The 25,963-nt window shown below is 40.9% G+C and overlaps 1 long non-coding RNA gene across 1 annotated transcript; it reads right to left on the minus strand.

The window, feature by feature from the left end:
- Positions 1 to 241: 241 nt before the first annotated feature.
- On the minus strand, positions 242 to 24,715 carry LOC110501251. Its single transcript, XR_002470194.2, has 3 exons — positions 23,710 to 24,715; positions 1,602 to 1,746; positions 242 to 295 (listed from the first exon to the last, which is right to left on the minus strand). It is a non-coding gene; the product is annotated as an uncharacterized LOC110501251 (long non-coding RNA).
- Between the last annotated feature and the right edge of the window lie 1,248 nt (positions 24,716 to 25,963).

The raw sequence follows: 25,963 nt of genomic DNA on the forward strand, positions 1-25,963 counted from the left end.
AACAGGACCATGACCCAACACACCTCCAGGCTGTGTAAGGCCTATTTGACCAAGAAGAAGAGTGATGGAGTGCTGCATCAGATGTCCTGGCCTCCACAATCACCCGACCTCAACCCAATTGAGATGCTTTGGGATGAGTTGGACCGCAGAGTGAAGGAAAAGCAGCCAACAAGTGCTCAGCGTATGTGGGAACTTCTTCAAGACTGTGGAAAAGCATTCCAGGTGAAGCTGGTTGAGAGAATGCCAAGAGTCTGCAAAGCTGTCATCAAGGCAAAGTGTGGCTACTTTGAAGAATCTGAAATATAAAAAAGATGTTGATTTGTTTAACAGTTTTTTGGTTACGAAGTTATTCCATATGTGTTATTACATAGTTTGATGTCTTAACTACTATTCTACCATGTAGAAAATAGTAAAAATAAAGATAAGGTGTGTCCAAACTTTTGACTGGTGCTGTATGTATTGTAAATATACCCAAATGCAGGGATGAACTAACCATATGGTAGTTCCTACGAATGCCAGATGGGCTGCTCCTTTTTTAGCCAAGTGTACCTGTCTAAATGGTTTTGTTTAGTTTTGTTTCATGCAGAATGACCAGTACTTGGCTATAATAATGGGGGCTTCAAGGGAAACAACGGGCCTATTGTGGTTGCCCCAAAATGGGCAGTGTGTTAGAAATACCCAGGCTTATTTCTGGCCCTAGTCTTTCCCAAATGTCCAGCGTTAGGATTCTCTGTACTCTACTCTGTGTTTTCAGGGCACCAATGGAAAATTAAGATATGAGTGTGGAACTCAAAGACATTTGTATAGATCATGCATTAATCTCAATAGGAGATTATGTGAACACTTTTCTTAGAAGAAGTATAATTGAATGAACAAAACACCCTTTTGGTAAAGGTACCTATGACTTTGAACTGAAAGTAGCACCGTGTTCTCTCTTCGTGGTGAACTTATACCTCCCAAATGTTCATCAAATTTGGAACAACATCTGCAAGACCTCAAGCTGTTTGTCCCTCGGTGCAGGTCGTTACTAGTTACCACAGCCGCAAAGTTAAACTATGGCTAAACCCCCACCTATTTCTGCTATTTATATTATTAAAATCTGATTTTAAACATAACCATAACCTCAACCCTGATCTCAACAACACTGCTAACTTTATGCCTAACCCTAACTTTAATCTAAGGAGGATTTTTGAATTTTTAAGATGTAAATTATTTTGACTTTTGTCGCTGTGGTAACTAGTGTCAACCCACTGAGCTGGCCTGTGCTGACCCATTGTGTCTTTCTTAATTCCTTGACTTCTCTACTTCGTTTCACCAATCTAAACGAAATGACCAGGTGAAAGCTAGCCTAGTGATGAGCTTCCACCATATTGTTTTCACCTGTATAGTCTTTTCTAATCAGTGCAGATGAAGGTGAGAAGGAAAGTTGCATTCTCCGATTGTGTCCCAGATAATCTTTCCTTCTCTCCTTGGTTTTAAGCAGGGAGTTTCCATACACCAGTGATTCCCTTTCAAAGCCATGAAGGGAAGTGAACAAATTCACACTTCTTGAGAGTGGAAATATTATTGTGACTCTGGCTTTTCCAGTACTCTCCACTGACCTCTTCTCCTGTCTCCAGGGTGCCTTCACCTCCGGGGCAGTATGATCGACATGCCCTCAGTGAAGCAGGCTCAGAGCATCGCAATGCTGGCTGCAGCTGTCACAGGGAAGTGAGACGCTCAGGAAGAAGAGTTTTGAGGAGGAAACTATAGAAAAGTGACATGAGAGGAGAGAGAAACAAGAAAAAAGGCAGTGAAAAGTGTCACTTTTCTGTATACCCTGGAATAAGTGAGAGGAGATGCGAAAACACCGGACACGCCAAACTCTCTGACTAGCCAAATTGATCAGCTTTATCATTTCATGAACTTCCCACATTATGTCTGGTGTATAAAGTCACTTGAAGTCTAGGTTTTATTGATGTTGATTTGTTTGTTAAATTGATTATTGTTGATAAATTAAATGCATTTGAACAGTTGAGGATATTCTTTTACCCTTTTCATAATACTGACCGTGCCAAGCTGAGCTTGTACTTCACTGCGCATGCACCATAGTTGCTGGAACCAGGCTGCAAAGAACCATTTGAGAATAAATATTCAAGCCCGAGCACAGTACGGTTTGGGTTGGCACAATGATGTGAAAATGCCATTTAAGAACTGCAGTTGTTTCCATGGTAATAGAGCATCCAGGGTTACGCTAAGGGTGCAGGCACTTTGTTGTCAGTGGGTGTGCGTGTTTGGGCATGGGCATATCGGTGTGCTTGCGTGCATGCCTGTGTGTGTTTTGTGTGTGTGTGTGTGCCCATGCCCCCTGCCTCTTATGGGTCATGAAGGACGCTCACCCACGTCCAGGGTCCAGGCAGCTAGAGGAAAGGCTAAGCATACACAACAAGATGCTGATGTTCCTCCATGCAGGCTGAGCACTGTGCACACACACGTGCACACAATGTCTCTCTCTCTCTCTCTCTCTCTCTCTCTCACAAACACACACACACACATACACTATTTCTCTCTCTCACACACACACACACACACTAACAGACACACACACGCGCACACAATGTCTCTCTCTCTCTCTCAAACACACACACACATACACTATTTCTCTCTCTCACACACACACACACACACACACACACAAACAGACACACACACACATACGCACACAGCCCCAGGCTTCAGCGCTCAGACCCCAAGCTCTGCCAGATCAAAGCTCTCTTTGCTAAAGAGCCTCAATTCATTTAGTTAAAGCAACAATCTGAGATTTTGTTTCAGTCCTGTCAGTAAAGCAGGGGTCTTTGTGTGTGGACTGAGAGCCAGTGTTCTCCTTGAAGGGCCATATGAATACAATTGAACTGGGCATCAGGCCCTCGCTGACCTCCGCACCAGAGAGGCATACAAACACAGATGCAAATACGTACTAACATACACATAACGGATTTAAACAATTTCCAATATTTCTCTGTTTTTGCTTCTCTCCTTCCAGGGTACTTTTCTAACGGCTGCTCTCTCCATCTACCAGTGTCCTTCAACAAAAAACGAACAATCACAAACCAGAAGGAACAGTCAACTTGTCCAAAAACAAATAACTCTCCAATGGTACTCTATCATGTGTTAGTGAAGTGGTGTGAGTTTAAAGTCAGAAACGGTTAATACTGATGTTGTTTCAGCAGGTCAGGACCAGGGCTTTGTCTCTCTGGCTTCATTCCAAATGGCACCGTGTTCTCTATGTAGTGCACTACTGTCGACCAGTTCAAAAGTAGTACACTACATATGGAATAGGGCGTCATTTGGGACACAACTGACTGACTGTGTGGACTGAGGGATAATTGGGGAGGTGTTGAATTGTTAATGGTGCCATCAGTGGCCATGGTAATGAAAGGGCAGTACAGTGTGTGTGTGTGCGTGTGTGCATGTGTGTGTGTGTGTGTGTGTGTGTGTGTGTGTGTGTGTGTGTGTGTGTGTGTGTGTGTGTGTGTGTGTGTGTGTGTGTGTGTGTGTGTGTGTGTGTGTGTGTGTGTGTGTGTGTGTTAGATCTATTGTGTCTGCAGCAGGCTCTCAGGTTTGTGCAAGGCCAAAGCCAGACAAAAAGATCGAAGCCACCACGGTGCCCAGCCAAAGACCCCAACAAAAAGCCATCTCCTTGGCATTTGGCCACATATATATCCCCGTCTCCCTCCCTCGCTCCCTCTCTCTCTCCGTGTGTCTCTCTCTCCCTCCTTCACACGTATTTTAACTTTCACTCTCATTGCGTTTTGATTTTGTCATGGTGTTCTATTTGTTTTCGCCTCAATCTCATTTTCTACCTGCTATTGAGTTGCTAGGATTGGGTGACAGGAGCGTCTGGAGTTTACTTCTGTTTATCCCACAAGCGGGCTCAGGGAACTTCCTCTGAATAGTGTGCGTGTGTGTGTTTGGGAGGCTTGAATGCGACTCTGCTAGTGTAGTTTAGGGGGACTTGAGTGTGAAGGTCGGTGTCTTAAAAGCAGACCTGCATGTGTTCAAATAGTTCAATAATTGTTATTTCTCACGAAGGAATAGTGCAAAAGTGCAGGCTGTTCAGGAGGCTTGAAATGACTGGATTTATATGTGTTTCAGAGCCTCAAATACGAAATGTAATATCGCTCATTATCATGGTTCTGTATGTTTAGAAACTTGAGTTGTTTAGAAGAGTGTTGACAATACAGTAAACATATTGGACATGTTCAAGGTATGCATTGATTATTGGGATGCCCTGAAGCAGTGGGAAAGACCGACAGTGACCTTTCCAATGGCTCTGGGTGTGCCCACATTTACACTGTATTGTAAAAGTGTCAGCATCCCCAGGCATGTGCCCGCATAATTAAAACCCTATTGGAAAAAAACCATCAATTCTCTTTATACAGTAGCAGGTTGTGTGGTCTGTACCAGAGCCCCATGCTAACCTGTCTGTGCCCTGTGTCTGTACCCAGGAAAGGCTCACTCTGGTGGGGCTACTCTCCACCTCTGTCACCGCTTCTCCGGAAGTATCAAACAGGTACTCTCCTAGCACAACATTGTCATATCAAATCACATTGTACTCGTATGCAAAATAGGCCTACTTCTCGTGCCTACTGTATATGCACCTTTGACCTTGTTGCAGACATTTGGACCCCAGTTGCAGGTCAAGGTGGAGATCCACCTGAAACGTTGCCATATTATTTGATGGACAATTTAGTTTCTGTCTGAATACAATAACGTTGTACACTTCAAGCAGAACGGATTCAAGGCTTAACTATGGTGAAATTGAGCGTGACTCGGTTTAATTCCAGGATACAACACTACCCTTAAAGTTTAGGCAACCAAATCAATGACACCTTTAGGGTTACCTTGCTCTCTCCATGTTATCTGGCCTCTACTTAAACTGTGTCCTACTGTTAAGGTTACTGCTGGTTGTTATTTTGGTGTCCACTGACATTTTGTTTCCTTTCATTTCATTTATTTTAATGTATTTTTTTGTCTGTTTTTCCTGACCTATTCAAGAGGAAGTTAACTCAATGTGCATAGGTACTCTGTACTCACTTTATAATATTGAGGGGTGGGAGGTACAGTATGTCTGGGAATGGGACTTGTAATTGATTTAAGTGACACATCTTTGTAGATTCCCCTGAATGCCTCTCCATCACTCCCGTGTATCAATCCAGTGTAATTCTCCAAGACATGTCTATTATGGAATTGACATAATCTTCTCAGCCAGCGCATTGACAGATTTATTTAAATACATTTTGCTAGTATTCCCAGAGAGAGTAAATTACAATTAACACGATTATAACCTCAACAAAATGGAGACAATGGAGACAGGAATTTATTAGGCTGGGAGCACTGTTTTCATAGCCCCAGTTATGTGTTGGTCGAGATTGCTTTCATAAATTATGATCGTGCGACACAGCAGAGAACATGCACGTATGCAAAACAGTGTCAGAGGAAAATTAAAACGAAATGTTTTACATATTTTTCCATTAATATCGATGCGACCCGGGTGGAGAAGACGGTTTTATTCGCTTAATTTCCCGCCCGGGGATGCCCAAATAACGAGTTCATTGTTTTAGTAGTGTGCTAATGACAATATGTGACAAACTAATTCCAACAAAAGATTATTCCCACGCAATAAAACGACTCGTTAAGGTTGTAGGCGCTGGAGTCTTTGCCACACAGTTTGACAATTACAATGATTTTGAGGCATTTGTAACATGATGATTATGAGTTGATGATACAGTGTTACATTTAATGTGATTTAACTCGTTAACTCTTCAATTAGACTATATTGAGATTTCCTTAGGCTACATATAGCCCAATTTACTGCAGGCTTGGATTTTTCAGTACTAACTCGTTTAGATACTAAGAAGTCTCTTGAGAAGACTATACCCATGTCTCTTTCATTTTCATCTGTAGGTAGTGAGGAGAGGTACTATTCTCCTTTTTTTTGAGAACGTTTTATGAAATATTTCCATTTGGAAACAAGTATTTGAACAAAATGATAATGTTTTCGTTTTGTCCTTTTATTTGTATTTGTATGAATGAATAACTAGTCATAATGTATATGTTTCTTTTCATTAAGCTTTTTAAATTGATGAACAATGAAGCCTAATTGAATTGAATGTTTTATTAATTAAGACTCCTGATTCAAAATGTTTGTAATGGGCTTGTGGGTGTGAGGGCAAGTCACAGTGGTAAAGTACATTTCTTTGATTCATGTGCATTATTTTCATGAAAGGGCCCGTGTGAGACAAGATAGGATTTAAAATAATCCACCCATTGCTGAAACATATACATAAAAATGAAATTGGTGTTTGATTTTGAACGCATTTTAAGAGAGAGAAAAAACGAATTAGCTACTATGCTCCTTCAATGTAAAATGTTTGATAGTAGCTTATAGACCTATATAAATTGTATATTATTTAATAGAAAATAGTTTATCGTCTTCCAAATAAACACAATTTCATACATTGGCCTATAGGCCTATATAATATATATATATATATATATATATATATATATATATATATATATATATATATAATTTATGTTTGTTTCGTTTGTTCATGTTTGTAAAAGTCCCGTTTATAAATAACTTCTTACTAGACCTGCTTGAATTGTTAGATCCCCATTGCAAAGTGTATTTAAGCCTACACAATATAAAATATGGTGCCAATCTGCAGTAGTCTCTTTAGTGCTTTGGCACATGTGGTCCATCACTAACTTCATTTGGAGAGGCCTATTGTTTGTGAGAAGACAGACAGACAGACGGAGAGAGGCGGCGCAATCATCCGCGGACAAAATGCTCCAAAAGTGACTGCACGGTCTGCATTGTCTATTTCATAGGCTGCCAAATAGTCATTTATACCCAATAGACCATAACGAAAATGATCAGATGTTAGATTTTTTAATGTTTATCCTAATAATTGTATAATTGATAGCCTGTGTGTGTGTGTGTGTGTGTGTGTGTGTGTCTGTCTGTCTTTCTTTCTGTCTGTCTGACTGTTACGGTGAAAGCTAATTCCCCCTTCAATGGACTGCGACTTGTGAAGTTCGTATGACTAAGACAGCCAGTCCGCTCTCTCTGCGCCCCGGCCCCCGGGTGCTCGGGCTCCGACTCCCCTGACTCCGCTCTCCAACTAGCACAGATCAAAGGACGGCCCGGCCCCGACGGAGCCCACTAAAACCCTGCCGCTTTGTCTGCTGTTGCTAGGAGGCTAGTAAACTGAGCCAGGGTGTCGGGGCCAATGGTAATGAGAGTCATTACAGTGTGACAAAGTCCCTCCAACTTTTGTTTTTATACGTTGGGGCTCGGTGTAGGCGCGGTTATATTGCTTGTCAGATCTGGAGGCCCTTTCATAGAACGCTCAATAACTTTGGAGGCGGAAAGTGTTATTTGTTTAGTGACGCTACTTCCTGACATATCCCAAGGGACCTTTAAAACATGACGAAATTTCCAAATATGTCTAACCAACTTCACCTATCACTGGTTCGCTTTCTGTATTGTTCAAGTGATTGATTTTGATCTGCATTTTATTTCAGGATGTATTCCTCACAAGAGAATAAAAAGTGCCTTAACTTGAACATGAATTACATGTATGTTTAAGATGTCTAATGGTCTTCATAAATGAATTACACTAATTGATTGGCCTAATGTTGAAATAGCCTAATAATAAACTGATCATTGCGTTTCATTGGTAACATTCTGGTTTTACAATTGAATTACACAACTGACAAGTCAAATGTACGTTTCTCAAAGCTTCTGTATTGCTCCCAGCATAGCATGCGTTCATTTGTATAAAGCTGCTTCGGTTTATTCAATTCTGCAAAGTGACACAGTTTGCATCATTTGTGATGCATTTGATTTTCTGCAGATAGGTGCAGCCAGCTATATTAGACATGGTAGCTGCATCACTCGGACTTTCTAATCTAAGGTATTTATTTAAGATGAAGTTGCCTCTAGACACAGATCTAAGATACTTGAACAGTGCATACGCCATCAGTGCAGTCAGGGGCAGTCTCAATATGGTTGCTTTAAAGCTGTTGTTGTTAGCCGTGCTGTTTCACCCTGCAGAAATGTGATGGGTCGCATCCAGACACAACAAGCCAATAGAACGTGTACATAGGCCTATCTTCCATGGACACCACCCCTAACGCTTTCCAAGATGAGAGGATAGGGGATAGGGACTGGAGGAACTGTGCCCTAATCCTGTGCCTGCACTGTAGGTGCAACATGGCGACAGTATCTGCTGATAAACAGCTATTTACTTTGTAGGCCTACAGTTGTATTGAGATGTGGATAAATGTGTATTTATTATTTAGGTAGGTATATCTTTTATGTACTATAAACCCATTAGATGCCTTTGCTTGCGTGATGGACGGACGGGCACGAGGAGAGGTGAGCCTAATCCCCCGCGTGTCCATTGCACAATAGGCATCATGTTGACTGAAAAAGCAGATTACGTCACTTATTAAAACGCCAGGTTAAAAGCCAACACTCCTTTTGTACAAGCACTGGCCAGTATCTCCTCCAACTAAGTTAGTCTGACATGATAATGAGAATGGTGCAAGAGGGCCTTTTTTGTCTGTGAGTCTGTCTGTATGTCTGTCTGACTGACTACCTGTCTATCCCCCTGGCTGGCTTGATATCCAATCCAAGATGACTTTTCAAGAGGGCCTAAAATATGTCATTATGATGCTGCAATAACGTAGATGGAAAACTTGTGCACGGGTCTCCTCTTGCCCCATCTGAAGAGGATGCGTCAATAGTGTATGAAAGGGTATAAATATGATATCATTTTTTTTATAGACCATTCACACACACACACACACACACACATACACACACCAGTGCGCGCCTTAGGAACAGGTGGAGGCCGGGCACGCGACATGGGCACCTGTGCGTTCAGCTGCGCGCACCTTGTCATTACCACCGCCGCATGACCACAGACAGCGAGACGCTCGGCCAACAATCACATTCCAACTCTTCTTCCGTTCCCTGGGTTGAGCTTATGTTCTCAGTTCTAGCTCATTTCCACTCGCTGTCGTTTCAGTTAGCACTCATCAGTATTTGGGCTACAGACAGACAGAGAAACCGATAGACAAACAGGGTGTTTTTAGAGAGTGAGATCTAGAGCAAAGGATGTCAGCATCCCTATTTTCTTGATCCCTGCCATCGTGGTATTCATGTTTATCCTACACGTCAATGTTAACTAAACCGTTAATTAGTTTCGACTGTATAAACTGTAAAGTGTGACTTGACTGACTTGAGGCACGCCTTGCATTGTCCCATGGACAATATGTCTGGAAAAGTTTTTCTTAAATCTACCGCATCCATAGATATTAAGACCATTCATGTAGTCTATTTCAAGTTTGCAAGTTATTTATTAGCACCTGATGACCGAGAATAGAGGCTATAGGTCTTAAGTTATGGGAGTGCTGACGTCACACACTTACAGAAAATGGAACTGGGGACTCCACCTAGCAACAGTGATAACTTGTTGTCCTTATGAAGAATGATTTTCTGAATGAAATATAATATAGGCTATATTTTTTAGCTGTTTGGGGACTAATTTCATACGAATCACCAACTGTTGTCCTTATGAAGAATGATTTTCTGAATGAAATATAATATAGGCTATATTTTTTTAGCTGTTTGGGGACTAATTTCATACGAATCACCAACTGTTTTTATCAGTGACCTATAAAATAACATTTCACCAACTTTTTGCTGTTGTTTTGCCTCCATAATTCAAGTAGCTGATTGGTGAGATGCATTGTTTTTTTCTAGGCCTAGTTCCCCAAGTCGGAAAAAAGTCATACAAAGTTTTAGGTCTCACACAATGCATAACACACACGTTTATAAATACATAAATTGTTACGGAACAAGTTTCCATAATATAGGCTTAAAACGATGTTGTTGTTTTGTACATGATTAATTGGCCTTACATGTATTGCTTATAATTGTTTATTGTTTATTGTGCCTGTCTGGGTGAACCTAGTCATATCAGCCTCTTCACACTTACTACATAAAAATACCTTCGGCTACAAATATTACTCAAATGTAAACTTGTGTATATGCTACGCTTCGACCTCAACCTCTGGAGGAAGCGCATGACACTGGCCCGATCATTTCCTCCCTTGAAGCAGGGAGGTGTGAACATAATTGTCTCATTGAGCCAACACTCCTACAGTATAAATGGTAATAGCAAATCAATGTTTTTAAAATAGCTGACATAAACTAACATGACTGAGCTTGCTGTATGGGTCGCGTGTTGTAGGTCATTGCATCGGTAATTAAAAAGATAAACATACAGTATGTCATCAGTATTGTTTTGATTGATTAATTCCAGTCAATCATTTTTAAAGGATTAAAAAGGCCTCGGTATCCTAGCCACTCGAAGTGTGAATATAAACCAAATTTGATCAGGTTCACATTTTCTCAGAACACAAATAAATGGGGCTGTTTGAAGCTATAAATAAATAGCTTAGGCTATAAAAACATGATGTTACGTTTCCCCTGGCCCAGATCAGTATAGGCTTCTTTAAGCTACCTGCAGCTGTGGTTCCTATCAGTAGGCTACAGTTGATCAGACTGACTCACAGACTAATTGTGCACGTTGACAAATCATGAGGCATTTTATTGTAGTATTTTTTCATTGGTAGGTATGAGCATCCATATAAAACAGAACGTCGTGAATTCACTTATACCACTTTTTCAAATGCTATTTGCTTTTAACACACGTAATTATTTGCATGATGTTGATAGAAAATTAAGCCTGCTTTGTTGTAATGTTTTAAGGTAGGCCTACTGAACTTTTGTATTCATATGAGAGGGTTAATCGTTCATTTTTGATGAAGACATGTTGTTATAGCAACTCTGTGCTTTTGTCTTGAAGCTCAAATGAAATGAGTGTACCTAACAGACGAGAAAATAAACCCTTTAATTGTCTTCTGATACATGTTTGTGAATTGTTGCGTTATTCAATAGTGTTATCTATTTTAGGAGAAAAGTTTGGAGAATAATTTGTGGTTACTGGCTAGTGGTTACTGTGATATTTACGCTCAATTTGAGATGCGGACCAATAATGTCGAGTTGCCATCCACAACGAAAGGTATGGCATGGATTTCATGTGAATTGAAAAGTAGAATTATGTTTCGCTACACCGCTCCTGACCCTCCTTCATATCTCGGGAAATACAGTAGACCGTACTTCAGAGTTCGGTCTGACATCATGTATGGTAATCCAATTAAACACGGTAACCCTGAAAGTACAAGCGTACTTTCTTTATGTGAAAGCGGGAGTCGAGGACTCTTATCTTAAACGGGACCTAGGTCTATAGACCCTCAGCTTCAAAAGCTTCACATTGTCCATGGACTAAAGTTAAGATTTTCAGTTGTGAGCCTATATGAGAAAATTGTAAGGTTACCTGCCATTATTATTTTTTTATTGGCAATATCAACATAGGCCTGGATGTATCGTGAAGAACACGCATCATTTTCTCAATCCTTCAACGCAGAAATATGACCCAATAATGAATCCCTGGAGTATAACCAATAACCTAAATCCTAAATCTAAAAAAGCCTACCGTTTGAAATCGCAACCCTTCTTGTATATGTCAATTTATGACTTCCAAAAGTCAATTGTAAACTAAAAAGAATGTGTTAAATGTTTCCTTACATGCCAGATTAGTGCACCTGGCAACATATTTCAAGTAGCCTATTTGGAATTTGCTCAATTGTCATTTTTGTTGTTGTTTGCAATTCAATTGTTCTCAGTGTCGATATAGAACTTGTACCCTAGTTGAAATTACACAATTCATACCATTATTAATTTCCCGAGAAATCCACCATAGACTTTGTTCTATTAAAGGTGCGGTCATCCTGCTTATTGTGCGTTTCCGTTCAGGTGTAACCTCTGTTGTATAGGGTTATGGCAGTTTACTGATGATGCCGCTCTACTGAGTGATGGATAATGGATGGGGACAGCATCAACAATTTAGCCCCTGTATTTTAATATATGTCAAGTAATTAGATAACGGTGGTAGGCTATCTTTACAGTCAACCTGCTACAGTAGCCTACAGTTGTCTGTGTGAAAAGGTTTTCTGTTATAGAACGTCAAATGGGGAATCCATTGCACGGGCAGTGCAATGCCCCTATTAGGGTTAATTAATGAATCAATTAATTCGCCATTTAATATAGCGAAACTTATTACAATTGTTTATTGCAACATTATTATTTTGTAACTTATTACGATGTTTGAAATGTAGTCTATAGTTGTGAAAATGACTTTTTATTGTCCCATGTTTCTTTGGAACTAACTTCCAAAGATATATTTTGTTGCAGATAAGCCATTTACTTGGTGACAGTGATTGACAATTGATTATGGGTCAATATTGCATCGGAATACATTCGGAGAGAATGTGTGAAGAACGAGTTTAGCCTATAATGTGATAACCAACAGCGCAGTGAACTTTTCACAACATCTCTAGGTTATATTGTGTGTATAGTATGCAGAAATGACAGGTAGGCCTAACTGACATTAATGCGCTCTCTATGGAGCAGTCTCCGGGGAGAACTAAAGTAAATGGGGATACAGTTAATGAAGCTCCACTTGCCCTCTGAGTCGCCGGCACAGTATGAAGCGTCGAAGTTTGGATCAAACTTGGATCAAACTCAGCTCCCATTTTTCTGTTGTATATTGTACGTTGTAAACCGAATGGGGCACAGATTATGGGGATATTGGTTTGGTTAGACCTTTAAGGTGACATGGGCGAATGTATTTTATATAGGCCTACTCAAACTAGTATTTTGGGGGCTTGTAATAAATAGGCGTTTAGTTCAAAACTCACGGCTGTACTTTCATTAACTTATTTCATCCGTGGAGTACTTTCACCACAGTGAAATTAGAGCTGTCAGAGCTGTCAATTTCGTTTAGTGTTGTAGTAAAATTATTATTATTAATTTACTCTACCTCACTGTAGGCTATATCACATAGGCTAATAATAATGTAAACAGCATGCTTAATGCATATTCTCTCTCAGTTTTGTCTTGTTTTGGAGTTTATAGAACGTTTTTGTTTACTTTTGCCTCACTCATTGACCACCACACTATAGGCAACTGACATCCGGTCGTCTGATCCGAGAGCATGCTCATATTATCCTCATTATTATTTCCATCATGACTGTTTCGAATCTGAGCTGTCACGGACTGCCAGTGTCCGGTTGGGAGTGGTAGACGCTCAGGTGTGGAGACGCCTCCGCCTCTCCCCACCTCTCTGCACAGCTCACTGCTCCACGATCTGGTATAATGAGGGTTCCTGTGGGGCCCTCCCGGGTAAGGAGGTGGCGTAACCCGCTCCAACACCTCCACTTGCCGGCTCCCCAGGGCCACGCCTGCCGCAGCCCTTTCACCGGGAGTTCACGTCCAGCGTACAAGTTTTGACAACGATAATGATGCGCGCAGTGATGCCGAAAGGGGGAGGGGGTCTGTTGTATATGTGAATGTTTGAGACGAGGACGAATGTTTGAGAGGAATGTAGGGAAATTACGGAATTGTTAGAGTTCTTCAGCGACCCCCTCGATATCAGGACCAATTTGCAAGGAGTAGCGTATGCTATAGTATATGGGCCTGAATTCAGCTAAGCCCCGAGGAATTATTCCCAAAGCCACAAATCTTACGTTGCCTAACCACTTAACTAATTACGGTGCAATTGGTCACATGTAAAATGTGGGAGAAGGCTACTTGCTCAAGGCAATGGTGCAAGTCCTACATTCTGGATGACAGTACCAGGGCACTGATCACCACTCATAACTATCATGGCCTGACCCCACACATCTCTATACAAGTGCCATTAGCTTAATGAACATGCTTGACAGATCCCTCCTGTCTCTGTAAATATTATTTAATGCTTACTCTAAGTCAGAATGCACATATCTTAAAAAAAACAACAACAACATACATTTGACTTATAAAGATGAAGTTGGACTGTCTGGTTGAGGATGTGCTCTGCCTGCTAAGATGTCTTGCTACTAAGATGGATCTACGGTGTTAGTTGGAGAGATGTGCTGTCATTTACCATTGCTAGTGTCAAGGAAGGGACAAAAGGTGCCTGTCCCCAATGGGGGTGGCCTAATTACACTATTAGTCTTCTGATGGGGACAGTCCACTCCTAAGTGTCCTGAGGGACCGACTGAGACACAACATTAGGGCCATCATCAGCTTGATAGGATGTCAAGGAGGACTAGACCCTGATGGGTGAACTAGTTTATTGCTATTCATTTGTTAGATGAGGTTGAATTTAGGTTTTGTTAGGTGAGGTTGAATTTAGGGTTTCTAAAGAGGGAGACCTTACAAGATTTAAAAACAGAGAGAAGTATGTTTCTCAGCCTTTCTGTTGCTGTAGTGAGGGCACATTGCTCTACCATATTATAAACTACCATAACATGTCACATCTCTTCTAACATACCCAGTGCCTTTCGGCCATTGAATGATATTGGTTAATAACCCATAATGGATTTTTATGCTCTCGCCTTTGTTTGTCATAATTGTGTCAGTATTTCCTTCAAATCCTTAAGAGTCTATTGACGCACCTGTGCATCAATCCAATGAACATAACTCAAAAGAAATCCCCATTAAAATCTGTCCGTTTAAGCTAGAGATATCTGATATATGTTGCATGAGCTGCATCTAAAGTGGCAGATCTACAGTGCTGTTTGTCAGACCAGGAGGCACCTCGGAAATTGGTCTTCTCGCAAAAACATCTGTAGTGTCTGAACGTGGAGTCCTCTGAAGTCGATAACACTGATGTGCCAACTTCTGTTTGTAGCATCTGAACCGTTTGGGCCCCAAACTAATATGCTCTATGACCCCTACAAGTGTCACAGGACTTATCTGAAGGTAACCCATACAAGTTCATGGAAAAATTGACGTCATTTTGCGCTAAACAAAAATAAGGGGTAAAATATGTCCCAAGAAATATTTATATATTTCCTGAGCTTTCTTAAATCTCCACTTCAAAACCATATTCCTTATGATTTATTATTTGACTGTCTTTTTGGCCAATTATGAATGTGTTATTCAATGCCTTTCCATGGGCTATAGTAGTAAACGCCAAATTCAATATTTTATCATATCATTTTTTACAATATTTGTTTTGTACTTAAAGCGTTCCAAAAATTCTAAATCAAATTGCTTAATGATCCATGGTTTGACCATCTTAAAGCGATGACATTGTGAAGCAGGGCTCCCTTGCAAGAGAGACTTGGTCTCAATGGGACTTCCCTGTATAAATAAACATGACATAAAATAAAAATACATAAATAGCACAGTAAACCAAATCAGGAGCCAGCCATGGATGTGACTGAGAGAAAGGCAGAGCTATAGCGAGAATGTTAGATGGGGTGATCGCTGAGAAGGAGATGGGTGAATTCAGTCCATCATCCAGTCTCGGGGACAGAGAAGAGAAGACTACAATAGATACATTATGTAAGATACCAAGTGGCGAAATCCAAGAATTAGAAACTTGATGTGACCCATTCCACTGTTGAAGTCACATGTTCCGCTGTTGAAAACATGTTTATCACACCTGACTTCCTATAGGTCATTTGTAAATCCTCAAGTGGGCATCGTTGGCCTTCTGAGGGACCGTCATTGTCGAACGACAACCCATAGGTAGCACAGTTGACCATGTACTGGCTTAGTCCACCACATCAAAGTGTACCAAGAAACTATTTTGATGTTCATTCATCTCTGATGACTCTTAGCCTAACATTGGCCTATCTGGACCAAGCCCCCAAAAGCCAAAGCCAGCATATCTCTTGGTATAGCCTAGTCCAGTTCAGTATGGGACACACAGGGCCTTTTTAAATCTCTCAGCCTCTCTCTTCTGCCTATTTTCTTACCTATCCCAGTTCTGTTGCATTCACCATATCAGTTGTTACAGCCTATACAGCATCATATCTGTAATAGTCTATCCCATGTAAGTTGGAGAGAGAGTGACTGTTGCTAGTGATGTTTCAGATCCCGTCCTGGTCTACAGCTTGAAGCCAGGGGGATGTCTCTCCACCTCCACTCTGCATGGCCCCGGTGACGCAATTAGGCCCTGACTCGCGCCAGGGACTCTTCACTGCTAGCTTATGGGCTTATCGCACCCGGATTAGAGTCCCATTGAAGACATGGGAGTTTGGGGTTATTTGGGGACCACGCTTGGCAAACAGGCCCACAATGAGCGACAGAGGAGGGAAACAATGTGGGAGTCAGTCAGACCCCCCCGCCTCCGGACGTGGAGTGCCCCTGCTTGAACGCAAGCTCATTAGAGCTGGTCGGATTTAGCCATTGTTAGGTTTTTGGTTGTTTCTGTCTGTCTGGCTCTGTCTTGTTCGGCCTCTGCTTTTATTTCTCTCACTATCTCTCTCTCTTCGCCTCTCTTTCTCTCTCTGCATACGTCACCCTCTATTTCCCTCTCTCGCTAATCCTTTTCTTTATCTCTCTATCTATTTTGTGCCACTCATACCTTTTGTGCCATCCTCTCTCTATCTTCCTTTCTTTCTCTGCCTGGTTGTGCCTCTCCCCTCCCTCTCCCTCTGTTTTTTTTATCCTGGCCTCCTTGTTTGCCAGAGAGATGTTCCTGCTCTCCTCAACTCCTCTCCAGCTGTGAGAGAATGATTTTCTCCACTCTCGACGTTGACCTTATCCGCAACGAGAGGGGAAGCATTCAGGGCCCCGGCCTCTGATGTGTGGACTGTGATAGTTCTACAGAAATCTGGTGGAGATCCCTATCTGTGCCCACGGTGGAAGGAGTGGCGACAGGGGAAAAAGAGGGATGAGAATGGAGGGAGAGAGATAAGGCGTATCCGAGAAGTGACGTTGAAATGTTTTGACCCATCCACAAGGTGTGTCATTAAGATACAGATTTGGAGAAAGCAAAAAAGATAAAGATTTGAAATTGGGCGGCGGGGAATTGTGATGGGATCAATTTAAAGGTTAAGAAATACATTTGGAGATTGATTTTGTTGGAGTCTAATGTACAGTGAGTGCACAGAGGCACAGATCTGGGGAGGGGTACCAAAAAAATTCTGCAGCATTGAAGGTCTCCAAGAACACAGTGGCCTCTGTCATTCTTAAATGGAAGAAGTCTGGAACCACCAATACTCTTCCAAACTGACCAATCGGGGAAGAAGTGACTTGGTCAGGGAGGTGACTAAGAACCCGATGGTCACTCTGACAGAGCTCCAGAGATGGGAGAATCTTCCAGAAGGACAACCATCTCTGCAGCACTCAACCAATCAGGCCTTTATGGTAGAGTGGCCAGACGGAAGCCACACCTTAGTAAAAGGCACATGCCAACCCAGTTGGAGTTTGCCGAAAGGCACATAAAGACTCTCAGACCATGAGAAACAAGATCCTCTGTTCTGATGAAATCAAGATTAAATTCTTTGGCATGAATTCCAAGCTTCACTTCTGGAAGAAACCTGACACCATCCCTACGGTGAAGCATGGTGGTGGCAGCATAATGCTGGGTGGATGTTTTTCAGCGGCAGGGACTTGGAGACTAGTCAGGTTTGAGGGAAAGATGAAGGGAGCAAAGTACAGAGAGATCCTTGATGAAACCCTGTTCCAGAGTGCTCAGGCCCTAAGACTGGGTTGAAGGTTAGCCTACTTGGTAAATATTTTCTTCTTCTTGAACTGCACAATTGGTTAAGGGCTTGTAAGTAAGCATTTCACGGTAAAGTCTACACTTGTTGTATTCGGTGCATGTGGAAAATAAAGTTTGATTTGAAGGCTCTCCTTCTGACAGAACAATGACCCTAAGCACACAGCCAAGACAACACAAGAGTGGCTTCAAAGTCTCTGAATGTCCTTGAGTGGCCCAGCCAGGAACCTGACCAAACATCTCTGGAGAGACCTGAAAATAGCTGTGCGGCGACGCTCCCCATCCAACCTGACAGAGCTTGAGAGGATCTGTAGAGAAGAATGGGAGAAAGTCCCGAAATACAGGTGTGCAAACTTGTAGCGTCAGAACCAAGAAGACATGAGGTTGTAATCGCTGCCAAATGGGCTTAAACAAAGTACTGACTGTATTTAAAGACATGGATGACTTGTATGCTGTGTGATAACATGCACAAATTAATGAGTGATTGATTGACATACTGTATATTGAAGTAGGCCTTTATGCCAATAAATAAGTTATGCTATAACAACTACAGTAAAAAAATGAATTTTCGTTTTTCTTTGAATAGAAACACCATAATGCTAATTAAATTAAGCTACATTTCTAAATAGCAATCCCATATAGTCTGTTCTCACAAAAAATATATTTTAAAGTCTTTAGTACAGCCAATATTAAAAACAGTCAAATGCGTTTGTGAATAAAAACGCTTTAGCCGACATGTTGCAGTTTACTCATTGTTTAATTATTCAAGGCTCCCTTTGTTATTTCATCTTCTAGCTAAAATGCTTGATTGTATTTAAAGACATGGATGTACTTGTACTGTATGCTTTGCCAATAGGTTATTTACGCTAAAACAGCTACAGTAAACAGGACCCACGTCCTTTCATAACTTTAACTTCTCAAAGATGCCCTCTGGTGGTCAAACTAGCACTAACTAGCATTAATGCCAACAATGGCTGACACTTAAATAAAGTGCCTTAGAATTCTGCAGCAGCCTGCAAGCTGTGCTGCAGTACTATGCAACTCTTAAAGGAAGAATAAATGTATGTAAATGTGATATTTCAGTTTTTGTTTTGAATAAATTTGCTAAAAATTCTAAAAACCTATTGTTGCTTAGTCCTTATTGGGTATTGTGTGTCGATAGATGATGGGGAACAACGATTTAATACATTTTAAAATAAGGTTGTAAAATAACAAAATGTGGAAAAAGTCAAGGGGTCTGAATACTTTCCCAAATACACTGTATTTTTACACAATAATGTGTTTCAAAATAACTATTTGAAAATCAACTTTGAGTTCAAGATTTGCACAATTTGGTTGCATACTTTTTTTCTGGCAGTGGATGTTCAAATAGAAATGCAAACATATTGTTTGTTCAGATTGCCCCTTTAAACATTGATAGCTATAAAACCTATAAAACCAAATTAATAATTTCAGATTTTGCATTGCATGTGTGTGTGCCTGTGTGTGCTACACTACTTTAAAAAGTCAGTGACAATACCTGTTGTGTTGTTTTGTCCAACTAGCTCTCACAGTCACACATCAGAATTAGATGTTTGTCAACCGTCACATTTTCGAAGTTGTTGCAAACGTCAAATTTCGAAATGTTTAATGTTAAGGCATTAGCTCTGAAATATTAAGGTTAGTTGTTAACTCTGAATGGTTAAGGTAAGGGTTAAAGTTTGGGATAGGCTTGAAAATAATCTCAGGAAGAACTTTCTTTACCTGGATTCAAACTTGCAACCTTTGGAATCAGATGCTTACACCCATCCGCCATCCCCATCCACAATGTACTAGCAAACTGAAATCTACTTGAAGGTAACAGTGCTCACTGTTGCCTCTAGTGGCCGGTTTCCACGTTATCTCCCAACATCTTCAGACGTGGACATCGACTACTGACCTTCATCACCTGTGACCTGGCTGGGTTTGTCGAAAAGTATTTCAGAAAAAGTATTTCAGCAGATTTTGTGCATTTTCGTGTGTTTTTATGTGACTTAATTTAAAGGTGGTTTAATAAAAAAAATTAAGGCTACTGTTATATTATAAGTATTTCGGTGACAACCTGGTTGATTAACAATATTGGGTTGTTGACATGTTTTTTTTATATAAATAAATGTGGAACACAGAAAAAGGCAGTGTTGAACACCATTGCCCAAAATGCAATTCTCCAATAACTTTCAAAAGATTGTTCTGAAGTTTGCCAGCCAAAAATGTATTTATCTATGAATGAAGTCACAGAAAAAATTGTATTTTCCTACAAATTAGGTCACACAAAAATGTGTATATTTTCACACAAATTATGCCACACAAAAACAAACAAAAATGAACCAAATCTGTTGAAAAACTTTTTGTACATATTTGCATGAATTGACTGTGAGATTGTGTTGCAAACAACCTTTCTAGACTTCACCATTACCTTGTACCTACTAGGAGATGCCTACAGACCAACCCCATTGTCTCAGATGTGGTTTTTATTTTCTTACCTTACCCTAACTCTAAACCAATCACATGTATTGCCTAAACTTAACCCAACCACTAACCCTAACCTCAACCGACTGGGATTACTTTCCTAAACTTAACCAATTTAAGCATCAAGTTCATTTCTGCGCTTGAGGTAGACCTGCCCTCAGAACAAGATTGAATAAGGAAAACTCTGCTAAGCAATACATTTCTGCAGGGTCTGCTCAAGGTAAACACGGCCCCAGTGCAACACGGTAACACCATCCAAGAAAAAAACTGCATCTCCTAAAACATTCCCTCCTCCCCCCGGGATACAACCCAGCCGCAACACAGTTCCACGTTCCCCTACCACCTGGCTAACTGCGTTTACAGGCTTTTAGAGAGGCCCCGTCACACCCGAGGAGAGTCTAGTGATGTAGTGCACTTACGTACGCAGCTCGGGCCCTTTAAGTGTCTACCTTCTGGCCAGTGGGCTGTACGGCCAGGTAGCAGGCCCGGCTCATGTGGATGTCCATGGACGACCTTGCTACCCTCACCTACTGCCTTGGAGTGGCTCCCAGTCCCGGTGATGGGGCCTTTGGACCGGCACCAAGTCTCTACCCCCACAGATGTTACAGAGTGGCCAGATATTATGTCATGTTCTCTGGTATGGAGACAGGCGGAAGGAGAGTGATGCATCTGTTTGGTTTTGACTGGGGTGGATGAATGGGGTGGGAAGTGGCCATGCAGGCAACCATACACACAACAATATGCAATGGTAATGGTGTTGTTAGCTGAATTATTTCGGGGCTTTCACACTGAATTGTTTTGGAGCGGTTTTTCTGAACGCTGGTGCTTTTACTACCTTAGTTATGTTCGTTTGGTGCTCATTAAACTCCTGAGTGCACTAAACAACGTACCACGGTTTGCTCAAAAGGGTGGTCATAACATGATTTGCTGCAGTTAAGAACGCAGTCCTGACCAAACACAGGAAAATAACTCGAGTCGGGCAGTATTTTAATTGGTTGTTTGAAGCATCATATGTTGATATCACTGAACAAATGCTGTGAGTATTGCAGCACATTTATGAGTGCATCCAATGTAGATTAGGAGAGACATCTCAGCTAGAGCGGCTATTGTGCTGTTTCCTCCCATATGTTTCCTCCTGTTTCCTACAGTATTCCTCCACTATTAGACCAAGATGGAGAGTGATGGAGTGCTGTATCACCCGACCTCAACCCAATTGAGATGGTTTGGGATGAGTTGGACCACAGAGTGAATGAAAAGCAGCCAACAAGTGCTCAGCATTTGTGGGAACTCCTTCAAGACTGTTGGAAAAGCAGTTCAGGTGAAGCTGGTTGAGAGAATGCCAAGCGTGTGCAAAGCTCTCATCAAGGCAAAGGGTGGCTACTTTGAAGAATCTCAAATATAAAATATATTTTGATTTGTTTCACACTTTTTTGGTTACTACATGATTCCATATGTGTTATTTCATAGTTTTGATGTCTTCACTATTATTCTGCAATGTAGAAAATAGTAAAAATAAAGAAAAACCCTTGAAACTTTTGACTGGTACTGTATACAAAACATGTATATATCTAACTTAATTAGATTAGAAATAACAAATAATAGTAATTCATAATTGATTACATGTATATATTGCTTTTCATAGAATCTGTGGGCACTTCAGGAGCAAATAAGCAATAGCCTGACAGGTCAACCAATAGAAGCCAAGTCTTTGAAAGTGGAATCCTCCTAAAATGGAGAGGGTCAGTTCATGGCTTGAGTGTAGTGAGCTGATTAGAGGATGGTAAATGACGGTGATGGAGTCTGCTGATGATCTTGTCGAGGGCAAGTCAGGGAAACAACCAGACTCTTAAAACATATTACCCTGGGGGGCTAGTTACTCCACGTTACCCTAACACATAATGGAACGCTGATTCCAACTATAGCTCAAAACTATGTGCGAAAACACTGCTTCAAATGGCCTTATATAGTTTTCTATCCCCTTTTGCATTGAAGCAAGTCTTTCTTCTCTGTAGGTGCGTTGTTTGTCACGTCGGCCCACTGTACATTTTATTATTTATAATAGGGCCACAAAGAATGATATTAAGCATAAAATGACAACAAGGGGAGAATATCACATTATATTTAACAATTTGCAATAATTATTATATATATTGTGTAAGTTCTATCAGTTGAAAAAGCCTAATAATGGTATGGATACTTGGTTTGTCCTTTGCCTTTTAGAATATCTGGGGCGGCAGGTAGCCTAGTGGTTAGAGCGTTGGACTAACCGGAAGGTTGCAAGATCGAATCCCAGAGCTGACAAGGTAAAAATCTATCGTTATGCGCCTGAACAAGGCAGATAACCCACTATTCCTAGGCCTTCATTGAAAATAAGAATTTGTTCCTAACTGATTTGCATGTATTCATACTTGACAAGCAATGGAGTAATGGATAGGCCTAGTACTGAATCGATTTCTGTTAATCAGAATAGCCACACGTAGATCATCAAACAAATTCAGGTGACTCTCTTGAGATTAATAGTTCAAAAGCAATACAGACAACGTTGTTTTTTAGACATATACATGGCTATTTCATTGAAAATTCAGTTGATCATTTTTGTTAAAAGATTTTTTGTGGATGTAGCCCAAAGCCTATAAACATCCTTAATATGCATATATGCATATAAATGCATATTTCTATCCAACTATTTCACTTTTTTATCATACTTTAATGAAAAATAACCTTTTTTATGAATAATAAACCGTCACAAGAGAAGTTTTCAAAGTAGATATTTCGTTGACATGGTGACTTTAGTCGACTTAATGTTGGCATTGCCCCCTCGACGGTTTTACAAAATATACAAAATATGCTATTTTTGAAGTTATTAGGCATGCCTCACAACTGAAAACACTTATGGCGCAAAACCGTGTTACCAGAATGAACTTTACACCGTTTTTGAGTAGGCTACTTTTGAATGAATCTTCTGAATACCAGGTTGAGAGAGGTTTTGCTGCACCGTGAAAACAAGGTGAGTTAAAGGCAAAAAAAAAAATAGCTTGTATTCCCGCTGGGTTTTCCTCTCTAAAGGTGTAACAAAAATCAAGCTTTTCACAGCTAATAACAAATACATGATGATGTGCTCACTAAGTAATTTATTTAATGAAGTTCCTATGAAACTATTAAAACCGGTTATAGGTCAGACGAGTGCCCCCCTGGCGTGCCCATTGTCGGATGTTTAACTCTACCACTCCTTTCGGAAAGACATCGGGGCTAATAGGTGAAACCACAGCTGCTTGAGTGAGGGTCGAGAGGAGAGAGTAGTCCTCCTTTTAGGCGTCCAAACCATGAACAGCCACTCACCCAATCCCTAATCTAACGGGACAACACATTTCTCCAACTTTCCCCAAATATGCATGCCTGAGTTCAAGCGAAAATCCACCACGTCCGTTCTATGACGTTTCCCTACCGGGACAGAACGTTTTGAGCCTTTCACTCTCTCAAAGTCGATAGTTCAGTTTTAATATTTTCGTTCTAGACAATTAGGCGGGTACATACTCACTGTGCGCTGAGCAGAAAAATTGCCTATGTCTGTCTCGATAAGTTTTCTGTTCCAGCCAGGGATACATCTTTGGCGGGTTGGAGGGTAGAAGCTGACCGGGTGAAGTAGCATCTACAACTGCGACTGGATTCTACTGTTTTCTCATGTATTCCTGTAATTTAAGATACTACCCAGGTAGAGTGCTAGAAAGAGTTTGGCAAAATGCCTAGATAATGAACATGTGCCCAGTTTTCTGGGTCTTGTCTGCGTAGCACGCTGAAGAGGGAGAGACTGGATCATCTTATTCGATGTTAAAAAGTCAGAAACTGTCTGTCTGACACCGAATAGACAACATGATGGTTTAAAATGTAGGCCTTCACATATGTTTCCATCGTGGGACGTGTTGGGCGAGAGGAGCTTGACCCGCACACTGCAGGGTGTTTGAGCGAGAGGCAAGTGACAAATGGCAGCCTGGTCCAAACAAATCATTTGTAGCGGAAAACGACAAAGATGTGTTATGCAAAAAAATTACAAGATAGAAAGGTATGCAATAATAATAAGATAATATTTGTTTTATTGTTCTGCGTTAAGCTAAATGTTGACTACATGAATTGGAATAAAATACTAATAGAATATCCCTTGAGGCTATATTATCTACAACAAGTGTTGTGTTAATGTTCAAGTCGTTGTTGATATTATTGAAAACGAATTTTAAAATAGGCATCACCAAATAAATATGTTACCATGTAATTAATTATGTGTAATGAAAATATTCATGGTATTATTGTCGTAATTGGTTATGAATTAATCCCATTGTATATTTTATCCCATTATATATTTACATGGACTTTAAAATATTACTAGTGTAACAGTATATCGTAACACTTCGGGAGTTAAATCGACAAGGGGACAAAACTAGGCTACACTTGTGGGCTACGCCTTTCGGGACAAAGGCGAGACATTGCTCGCTTAAAAGCACTTTAATTAACACCAGCTTGAAAAGTTGAAGAGGGGAAGAAAATAAAATAAAAAAGACGAGAACCCTCCAAACTCTATCCACTTGACGGGTTTTTCAGATGGTAGCCTGTTTACACTACTGCTTTTAGTAGGCAAAGCTTGTGTAAACCTGTCTCACCACCCAATGTAATAGTTTGGCCACTTGTTCCATTGTTGTCAGACACATGAAGGGAACGATTGTTGATTATTTTGAGAAGCGAACAGTCCGCAGGGCAAAGCCGTCGCAAGATGGAACTTTTCTTCTGATTTGGAAAATATACTATTTTTTGTAACTTGTTTTCTTATTCCCAATATTCTTATTATGAAAAACCATCTATCTGGAAATAGTCCCAGCTATTGGCTGGATATGCTCTCATCCTCTTGTAACTTTAAGTGATTCGGTAAGATATGCCCGCTATAGTGTTGTACTGTCAGAACGGGATGTTGAGGCTCATTACCATACCACTTTGTCACCACCACACACACATGCACGGGCACAGCTGCTTCCATTTGAATGTTTCATACATCGTGTATTCTAAAAAAGGCAGAGTACGCAATCACTAGGATCACAATCATATTAACCATAGTACTAATATGCAAAGTCTACATGCAAGGAGATGTACAAACATAAGGCATGATATTATACAAATGCAACACGGGGATATTTACACATCATAAGAAATAACCAGGTACCCGAAAGAGGGATCAGACACACCAATAGCGTTTGCTGGCCGAGAGTACTTAGCACCTCTGAATTTAAATTGCCAATGTACATGTAGAATCACTTTAAAAAATGTCAGACGTCTAAAGTGGGTGGTCCCTAAAACACCGCCCGCTGAAATATCGGCAGACGAGCGCTAGTTCCACATTCGGTGAGGTGTGTGCGAGCCTTAAGGCAAATAAGGCGCAGCTCTCACTACACAGCCTGAGTACAGATTGTATGTCGGCAGTACAGAGCGCGCATGTGCGGGAGCAAAAGAAGGGACTAGAATCGTCTCTAAGAGCCAATAAATGCTTGATCTGATTATGTTGTTGGAGGCTCTGTATGGATGGTGTGACGCAATTACGGGGCCTCTGGAGGCACGCAGGACACGTTGGGCTTCGTACCGCATCGCCGTACCCCTCTCAAATGTTTAAACAATGCGGAGGGCTCAGTACAGCTCCACATTGACAAGATTCGTTGATCGTAGGTGAGGGCGGGAGGTCCTGTGTAAACACCAACCCACTTCCTTGACAACTTCCTTCACTACAGCTCTGCACTGCTCCACGAAGCGCAAGA

Source organism: Oncorhynchus mykiss, chromosome 22 (assembly GCF_013265735.2).
Source record: "Oncorhynchus mykiss isolate Arlee chromosome 22, USDA_OmykA_1.1, whole genome shotgun sequence".
NCBI lineage: Eukaryota > Metazoa > Chordata > Actinopteri > Salmoniformes > Salmonidae > Oncorhynchus > Oncorhynchus mykiss.